The following is a 7,997-nucleotide window of genomic DNA, read 5'->3' on the forward strand; positions in this document are numbered from 1 at the left end:
TGTGAACATGTCAACAAGCATAATATGAATATTTGAATGTAATACAATGGCTCACGGCCTCATACACATCAATTACAAGAATATCATATGCCAAACCTCCAAAGTTGGTTAAAATACATTTTTTAAATCAAAATATGGTACCCAATTAGTACAAGTGCTAAATTAAACATGCTTGGCCCTTGGCCTTATTGCACACACATCTAAGGAGTATTAAAAGGTGCACTTAAGTGCACACTATATATTTTGAACCATAAATACATGTTTCGACATAATAACCAAAATAAAGCATGATATGCTAACAAGTGCATATTCTAATATAACAAAAATACTCCAAGTAGTCAAGCAAGCCTAAGAATGTTGTACATCCCACAATAATGCTTCTTTACCTGAAAAACACCCGGTAACTTTGGGATGAGTAAACAAGTTTACTCGTAGGGAATGAGTATGCATAGGCTTATCTTTATACAAAGTTTGCAATTCAATACAATTTAATCCATGCTATTAAAGTGACATTGGAGCTTTCAACATTGCACAATGAGATGCAATTTCACAAAGTTATCAACTTGGAAGTTAAAGTGCGAAATCAAACCAAAGTGGATACTTGGATATTGCTCGGATTAAAACCGTACTCTTGGGATCACTTTAGGGCTATTAACCCATGGGTACCTTCTCCTAGTGCGCACTATAGTGTAGGGAGTTCTCTATCTCCCGTACTAGAAGCAAGTCCCAGCCAAGTCATGTTCTTGATAATATCATAAGTTTCCAAAATCAACAAGTTGAGCAACAAATCATGATATATGATAAAAACACGATAAAGCTCCATGAATTACATGACTAAATTATTAGATCAATAAGATAGAAATTAAGTAGACTAACTAGTTAATTTCTCTAGATTTCAAGAGTTGTTCAAATGATTCCAATTTAATATATAACAAGAAGTAAGTTATGACCATGCCAGATATCAAGTCCAAATTGGAATACAAGCATGGTACAAATAAGTAGAATTAAAATCAATTTAAATTACTTAAGTCTCTAGATTTAAAAGCTCATTTAAATTATGCCAAATTAATATATAACATAGATCAAGTTATGGCCATGCCATATACCAAGTCTAAAGTGTGTTATACACAAGCTATAATTAATCACTAATTTCTCATTTTAATACAAGGCATGCATACTACTTAGATATCACTACAAAAGTAATTAATTCACTTTGATAATAAACTAGAACACTCCCTACCTCAATAGAGAATTGCATCTCTATAATTCAAGGCAACCAAGCTTAAAAATGGAAAATCAAATAAGGGTTTTATAGAGGAGAGTGAGAGGAAACTAAAGTACTCCAAGCTTAAAGGTCTAGGGTGAGTGGAAGGAGCCCAAAAATGAAGTCAAAACTCTAAGTCAAGCTTTGCTCCAATGGTGGCTAAGTTAGGGCTTGAGAGGAAAGAGATGAAGTGAAAATGAAATGCAAATCCTAAGCTAAATGTGGTGGGATTCTCCACTCACTATGTGCTCTTGTACTACCTCTCACACACACACACAATGCAAGACTAAGTATGGTGCCTACACTTGTCACCATCCTAAGTAAACTTCCAAGACTTAATATTAAGCCTACACTTGTCAACCATCCATGCAAACAAGTGCTCCTATCCTAGGCTAACAAATGGGTGAATCTCCACCCTCCATGTGTCAAGAGATTAACCCTCCAAGTGGTTCCACCACAATGTCAACAAGTGGCTCCATGAGTGTGTGACACTTGTCATATTTTTTGAAAATTACAAAAAGGTCATTTTTTTAAAAATATCTTCCAAATTAAATTACAAAATGGTCCCTAAGACGAAAAATAATTACTTTACATAATTACACTAAAACCCCAAAAGTCAAGAATATTTCAAAGAAGTTATGCATCCATGCCCTTTACAAGAAAAGTAAACATTTAGCATGCTTTTCTTACGAAAGTAAAAATGTAGATATCATAGAAATTAAATATCATGCATGTATGCAAAGCAGGAATCAAATCCGAGCACAAAAAGTGAGGTTATGCAAGGAAAAATGATACATGAGAAAAAAGATGAAATAGGGAAAAAAACAAAAAAAAAAAATTACCGAAAAAAGAAAAGAAGGAAAATGACCAGGTCATTACAACCCGTAAAAAAGAGCCATATTGGATTGGGAAGTCTTAAGAGGGGTCTTGAGCCGAGGAGTAGGAGATTCTGAACCTCGCTAAAATCGATGTGCCTATGTTTGCAATTTCTCTAACTCTTCTCTTTACAATTCTGTTTTCATTTGCTGTTATTTACTGAATTTGCTTAAGCACAAATATGTGAAACTGAAATTGCACATTGTTCTTCTAATTAGTTTTTAAATTTTCCATAGTTGGACAAGCCTCTATTCACCCCTCCTCTAGAGTTCATTCTTGGGCAACAATAATAATAATCTTAAATAATATATATATATATATATATATATATATATATATATATATATGTATATTTCCTTCAGTAATATATATATATATATATATATATATATATATATTTCCATAACAATTATTAATTAATTCTATTTATATATATATAATTATGCAAAAATAATCATTTAAATACTTCATAACCATGTGCCTTTATTAATTAACTCAACAAAGTTTCATCCAAGCCCAAGACCACATCCATTGGTCTGACTTCCCTTAAGCCCAATCCAATTAACTTAAATAAATAAAATAATAAAATAAAATCTATTAATTGCAAATAATTCACTATAAAATCACACAAGCATAAATACACGCATAGTCAAATAAACAACTCAATCATGACATTCTCATAAAGCAAACCATCATACCAAATCATCATGTACAATCACGAAATATAATTTAATTAAAAATATAATTTAAATAAAACAAGACAATTAAATAAAGCACCTAATTAAATCAAATAAATCAACTCAATCAAATTAAAAGTAATTAAATTAATTAAATAAATTCTTTAAAATATAGGGGTATTACAGATTTCGGCCCCGAAATCCGACCTCGACAAAACAGAAGGCCAACCTAGGATAACTACATAGTACATCTTCGAGTATCCCACACAATATAAAACATCCTCAAACCTCAAAACTGAAAGGAAGAATACATCCCCAACGTCATTTGCACGAAGTGCTCCTGACACAACACTCTCTCTAAGAAGTGGTGACCGTAATGGCCACACAACACACCAAAACTCAAACACGTCACACAATCCCGTGGGTACACACAACCCAAGTCAAAAGCTCTCAATCATCACCCTTTACCTTAAATCCTGAGACACCTCTGTCACTTAACCATCCCCGTGGAAACCAAGTCATAATACCATACGACTGCACATCTTATCATTAATGGTAACAACAAGTCGTCTCACAATGCATCGACTCCAAATGTTAAGGAAGTTTAAACCTTACCCAAGATCATAATCGAAATATCAAAGGATCAAGAGATCACCTAAATCTCCAAGGGTACAAACAAGAACACAACACAAGTCTCGAAAATAAGGTCCAAAAATCAATCTTATTAGATCATACAAAACCATTAAAATTATTGTAATGACCCGGATTTTCACGGATATTTTTTTTCCGTTGTCTTTCCTTTATGAGTTCAGTTCCTCTTCGCTTAGTGTCATCTCGAGTGATCTGGAATGATTTCCAACTCTTTTCTGTGGATTGACAACTTCATTTGAGGACCGAGTTGTTTCCACATTTTTCGTTTTTCGATACTATTCACTTTTCGTCATTTTTCCTATTTTTGTCTTTTCCCTGTTTGACACTTTGTTGGCATAACCACACTTCTTGTGTTCAAAGTTGGTTTTTGACTTCATGTATCTCCATCTTGAGTGGTTTCCACGAAATACGTATTTTTACTTTTGCAAGAAAGTACTCTGGTTGCTCCCGGTGTACATAGGGGTATGAATGCAAAGTTCTTTGAAATTATTTTATTTTCTTGGGGTGTTTTTCATAAATATCTTTTGAAGATATTTTATTTTAGGGGTTTTTAAGAAAATATTTTTGGAAGATATTTTCATTCTGGGCATTAGTGCAGTTTTCACTTTTTGGAGGGGCCATTATGCAATTAATGTAAGTTATTGCTAAATGCCTTCTTTTGAGCCTGGATCCTTGTACGGGATTCATTTTCACTTTTCGTCCAGTCATGTACTCTTAGAAATTCCTTCTGGTCATTGTTTTCCAGTTTTAGGGTTTTTGGCTCCGGTTAGCGCCAAACTTGTTTGGGGCATAACTTTCTGCTCGGGACTCTGTTTTTGACACCGTTTCTTCCGTTGTTCATATTTTCTCATTTTGAATCTTTTTTATTCACAGAGTTTTGTCATTTGAGAGCGTCTGCTCAAATTTTACTTTTTCGGACCCGGCGGGGCCCGTTCGGGGCACTTTTTGAGATTTCTATAAAAGGGGGGTGAGATATTTTATTTTTTCATCTTCCCCACTCTCTTGCACGACCTGAAGCTTCCATGTCAGCCCAAGGGAGGCTGCCACCTTCTCTCTCCTCTTTTGAGCTTCATTCCTTCGTTAGAACATAAAAGGGCCTTTGCGTTTAGTGTTCGTGTTGACTACGCGCTTCTTTAACCCTTATTAGAACCCATTTCTGACCATTCTTTGAGTTTGGGTTTGAAGTCAAGTTGTGATTTTGATGGGGCTTCCTTGGGGGTTATGTGCACGGTGTAGTCCCCGACAAAACCTAGAAGTTCCGTCGGATTCGAAGCGGTTTCCATTTGGTGGCTTTAGAGATTTTCATCTCAAATTGAGGTAGGGGATGTTCTAGGCTTTTGTGTGTGTTGTATTGAGTGTTTAGCATGATTATACAACTTAATTGCATGCCTTGTATCAATTCTAGAAAATTAGTATTAATTATTTCTTTGTATGAAATTTAATTCACAAGGATGTGTATAACTTAGAATGGAATTGTGGCATGCTAGAAAATCATGTTTTAATATGTTTGTTAACATATATTAAATTGGGATTAATTGAATCAGAATTGCACTTTTTATTTAATATTTATCTTTGGTGAAAGATTAAATCCCATGGCCATACTTTTCATGAAATGAACTTGTAGTATGCTTTTAAATAAAGTCTTAGCATGTTTGTTAACATACTTCAATTTGAGAGTATTTGGACAAGTATGAAAATCTAGAGATTTTAAATTAAATGATTAATTAAAATCTATTTAATGGTTCCCTTGGCCCAATTAAGTTTTTTTACTTGATAATCATGATGACTAGGACTTGTGTACTAGTATATATTAAATTGGGACCATTTGAAGTTGCTTTGGAATTTAGAAGTTTAATTATCATGATATAATTAAATTCTACCTTGTTGTACCATTGGCCTAATTGAGATTTTAGTGAATGTGTGTATATACTATGCTATATTGTATAATATGCATTGATTAGGGGCCATTTGATTGAGATTTGAAAGTTAGGGAATTTAATTAGTTTATTTGATTAAATTCCGTTTCTATTGCTTTAATGATTAAATCCTGAAATTGGCATTGATAGTATGTTTGAAGCATGATTTTAGACTTGTAATAGATTTATAAATTATGTTTTCAATATTGGATTATATTGTTATAGCGTGTAGCGAATCGCACACTGAAGATTCGACATGTGATGTTATTATAGCGCGTAACGAATCGCGCTCAGAAGATTCGACATTGTCATCCTATAGTTGTTATGGATTTAGAGCATGTGTTGTGTGGTTACAACCTACTTGTGTATGAAGGTAGTTTCGTGTACTGTTTAATACGTATATAAGTTGTTAACTTATTTATTTTGGAGTTGCTTGGGACATTGTTAAGTTGTGATGGCTAGGGTTTGGCTCTAGTATGGGGACAAGAGTCCTCTAAGTCAAAAGTTCGCGCGTTGGGTAGGCTGCCTGGGGGTTAGTAGCTCCAAATTTGCCTTGTCTCGGCGGAAATCCAAGCTGTGATGTCCAAATCTTCCACTATTTGATTTCACATTCAATTCCAAGTTGACAACCAATGTTTAATTGTGACTTGTGGTTTTGGTAATTGGCGATTTGATGTTATTAAGTACATCTATACTAAATTGATATATTTAGTTGATTTCATACTTTAAGATTGCTAGTTATTAACCTAGAGAATCTATGTCTTGATGTGTGGTATTAGTTATTCTAATTATGCTAAATTGTTATATTTAGTTGATGTTGCATTTTAGACTTCAAGTTGATAACCTTGAGAACCACTATGTTGTTGCTTTGTGTAAGCATGCTCCTATGTTGTTGCTTTGTGTAAGCATGACCCTATGTTGTTAAAATTGCATGAATGAGGTGATTGATGCTAGAAATGATCTTAGGTAGCTAGGATGCTCACTGAGTCTCACTTTGACATAGACATTAGGTGGAATGAACCACAATAATTAAATCATGCAACTTGTAAAACTTTAGGTCGATGCATGCTCATTTCCTACGAGTAGCTTTATGTTACTCACCCCTACGATATTGGGGCATATTTCAGGTACAGGATACAAGATTGGAGGTTGCAATTGCTTGGGTGATTTGCTGAGTTGAGCTTCTTTAGAAGCATTCTTGTTCACATGTAAGTGGTAGCATGTTCATGATTTGTCTATGAAATGTAATTTTTCTAACTTGGAGGTTTAATATGTCAAATGTTGTAAAGGTATTGTAATGAGGCCATCGGCCATTGTAGCACATCTATTTTATCATATTACATACACTTGCATGCTCACTTTGGCAAACAATACCTTCCTTGATGAAACAAAAACTCTAAGTAGCATTTTTAGGGAGTTTTACCCTATTCTGTTCCAGAGGCATTTCGGGTATTTTAAAATGCGTTTTTTTCATTTTTCCTTGTGAGTCACGTAGAAATGTCAATTTTGAGGGGGTTTCTTCTTTGTGTTTTTTCAGAAAACATCAGCTTGGCCCTCAAAAATCAATTTTTTTTCTAAAAAATCCTTGCTGCCATGTTTTACAAATTTTTAGTACAAATGTAGTTGGTACTATTCATCGACTTTTTTTTTAAAATCGTCACGACCGATCCGAAACTTCCGGAGGTCTTGTGGGTGCATTTTAAGATTGTATTTTCAATTTAGGCAATTTAAACCTCCCGAAGCCCTATTTCCAAAACTTGGGTAGTAGCTCGGATTAGTTTTTCCTCTTGACCTGATTTTCTTGGGGCCATTCTGGGCATTTTACAATGCATTTTTTTTTGTTTCCATCTGTGATCGGGGTAGGAAACTTGATTTTAGGGGGGGTTTCTTCTTTGAGTTTTTCCAAAAAAGTCCGTTTAGATGCCTGTTTTTACTCTCAGTTGCAGTAGTGGTGGGTTGTCCTCGTCGGGCCGCCACGACATCATTTTTGTTTTTGACCTTTCTCCCCCGTCCGGACTCCAAATTGAGTAAAATTTTTGTTGAACTTGACTAATTTGTCATTGGCTTTCCAGTGGTGTGCTCGATAGCACCTGAATCCACTTTTTTGCAAAATGACCATTTTGCCCCTAGGTTCTTTTTGTCCGTTTTTGGAACGACACTTTTGCATTTGTTTCCTTTGGGTTCCGTGACCTCATTGAGGGTCACATTGGTGTCTTAGAGATGCATTGTATCTCTAGAGACCGTTGTTTCACCTTTCGCTTCCGCATTTCAGATCCATTATCGGGTCATCTTTTGGTCATCATTGATGCACCGGGTTTACAAAAATTAGGCCGTCACAAGTGGTATCAGAGCTCCTAGGTTCGAAAACCTTAGGACGACGGGTTTTGGGTGCATATCATGCTTTTGTTGCCATGCTCTATGTGTTTATATGCTTTATGATAACATGTTTTGGTTGATAACATGTTTATGTACTTACGTGCTACATGTTGTATGTCGTTCGTTTAGCATTGTTTTATTCTAATGTAAAGAGCATGACATGTGACGTATGCTAGATTAGAATTGTATATGTATAATTATGTTGCATATTTGGTATGACATGGGATTGGTCATTGA

This window comes from Cornus florida, unplaced genomic scaffold, assembly GCF_030987335.1.
Source record: "Cornus florida cultivar Cherokee Brave unplaced genomic scaffold, ASM3098733v1 CherokeeBrave_3.0.0_Hap2_Chr11, whole genome shotgun sequence".
Taxonomy (NCBI): domain Eukaryota; kingdom Viridiplantae; phylum Streptophyta; class Magnoliopsida; order Cornales; family Cornaceae; genus Cornus; species Cornus florida.